Raw genomic sequence first — 2766 nt, 5'->3', positions numbered from 1 at the left:
TTTCTTCCTGAAATTGTAACAGTGTACAGGAGGTGGTGATCAAAACCATCCCCACAAAAAAGAAATGCAGAAAGGCAAAATGGTTGTCTCAGGAGGCCTTTCAAATTGCTGAGAAAAGAAGAGAAGCAAAAGGCAAAGGAGAAAAGGAAAGATATATTCATCTGAATGCAGAGATCCAAAGAACAGCAAGGAGAGATAAGAAAGCCTTCCTCAGCGATCAGTGCAAAGAAATAGAGGAAAACAATACAATGGGAAAGACTAGAGATCTCTTCAAGAAAATTAGAGATACCAAGGGAATATTTCATGCAAAGATGGGCTCAATAAGGGACAGAAACGGTATGGACCTTACAGAAGCAGAAGATATTAAGAAGGGGGGCAAGAATACACAGAAGAACTATACAAAAAAAGATCTTGTAGTGTGAAGTCAAGTAGGCCTTAGGAAGCGTCACCACAAACAAAGCTAGCAGAGGTGATGGAATACCAGCTAAGCTATTTCAAATCCTAAAAGCTGATGCTATAGAAGTGATGCACTCAATATGCCAGCAAATTTGGAAAATGCAGCAGTGGCCACAGGACTGGAAAAGGTCAGTTGTCATTCCAATCCCAAAGAAAGACAATGACAAAGAATGTTCAAACTACAACACAATTGCACTCATATCACATGCTAGCAAAGTAATGCTCAAAATTCTCCCAGCAAAGTTTCAACAGTACGTAAACCAAAAACTTCCAGACTTTCAAGCTGGATTTAGAAAAGGCAGAGAAACCAGAGATCAAATTGCCAACATCTGTTGCTCATACAAAAAGCAAAAGAATTTTTTTAAAAAATCTACTTCTACTTCATTGACTACGCTAAAGCGTTGACTGTGTGGATCACAACAAATTGTGGGAAATTCTTTAAATAGATGGAAATACCAAACCACCTTACCTGCCTCCTGAGAAATCTGTATGCAGGTCGAAAAGCAACAGTTGGAACCGGACATGGAACAATTGACTGGTTCCAAATTGGGAAAGGAGTACATCAAGGCTATGTATTGTCACCTCGCTTATTTAACTTATATGCAGAGTACATCATGTGAAATGCTGGGCTGGATGAAGCAAATGATCATATAATCATGTTTTAATTATCTACCCCATAAAAAGCAGAGACTTTACTTTGCCTACAAAGGTCCACATAGTCAATGCTGTGGTTTCTCCAGTAGTCATGTGTGGATGTGAGAGTTGGAACACAAAAAAAGCTGAGCACTGAAGAATTGATGCTTTTGAACTGTGGTGTTGGAGAAGACTCTTGAGAGTCCCTTGGACTGCAAGGAGATCCAACCAGTCCATCCTAAAGAAAATCAGTCCTGAATATTCATCGGAAGGACTGATGATGAAGCTGAAGCTCCAATACTTTGGCCACCTGATGTGAAGAGCTGACTCATTTGAAAATACCCTGATCCTGGGAAAGACTGAAGGCAGGAGGAGAAAGGGATGACAGAGAATGAGAAGGTAGGATGGCATCACCAACTCGATGGACAAGAATTTGAGCAAGCTCCGGGAGTTGGTGATGGACAGAGAAGCGTGGCATGCTGCATGCAGTCCATGGGGTCACAAAGAGTCAGACACGACTGAGCGACTAAACTGAACTAACTGAACCCTATGTGTATAGGCATGTACTTCAGCCTATTGATATTACAAGACACATTGAACAGTTCAATCCATATTAGACTCCAGTCTCTATGGAATATTCACAAGGGTAATTGAAGTGGTTGATATTATACAGGACATATGTTTATTAGTTGTACATACCACATTATGTCCAAACATTTCCAGTCAGTGTGTTTGTCATGACCGATAAACCACTTTATCAGAAAGCCTCGATAAACCATCAACCTCCCTCAAATATGCCTCTGTCCTCTTTCTGGACACAAGAACCATGGGGATTTCTATCAGTGAGTTATTTATATCTGGCATCTGGTTCCTGCTTCAGGACCATCTCACCTAAAACTGAGTAGGACTTTGTATGTATAAGAGTTATGTAATTATGTAAGATATTGGTATTCAGTGTAGTGGTTTGGGTTGTGTTAAAATTAGTATTGAAATATTTGTGTTTTTTGGAGATTATTAAGATGTATTTTTTATTGTCTTTGAGGTACATGGCAGATCTAGGGCATGGCATGGCAGCGTAAAAATATTTCTCTTGGTTGTGGAGTATCACCTATGGGTCTCAGTTCCGTGACCAAGAATAGAACCCATGCCCCCTGCAGTGGAAACATGGAGTCCTAATCATTGGACCACCAGGGTATGCCCTAGCTTAATAATTAAAGTGAGGCCCTGTAAATGCATAAACACATAGTTGTGATCCTAGCCTACTAGTTTTGAATAAAATTATACATGCAAGTATCTGCATCCCACTGAGAATGCGTTCTAAATCATAAAATATTAAAAGAAGCAGGCACCAAACACTCTAAACAGTAGCTCACAATGCCTTGCTTAACTTCACCCACGTGGGAAACAGCAGGAATAAAAATCAAGCCATAAAAGAAAGTTTAAGTTATAGTAACTAATTAGGATTGGTAAATTTTGCATCAGTCACTGTAGTCATAAAATTAACTCATTAATAGAAATCCAGTGTAAAGCACATTACAGATTACTCCCAAATAAAGAAATCAAATGCTCTTCAACCCATGTCAAGCCAACCCCATAACCATTATGTCTTTCTCAATAATTAGATAACAATAAAAAAAAAATACATAACTTTGTCACAATTAAATCATAGCCAAAAAT

The sequence above is a fragment of the Dama dama genome, chromosome 15 (genome assembly GCF_033118175.1).
Source record: "Dama dama isolate Ldn47 chromosome 15, ASM3311817v1, whole genome shotgun sequence".
In the NCBI taxonomy this organism is placed as follows: domain Eukaryota; kingdom Metazoa; phylum Chordata; class Mammalia; order Artiodactyla; family Cervidae; genus Dama; species Dama dama.
Note: the sequence above shows the minus strand (reverse complement) of the source record.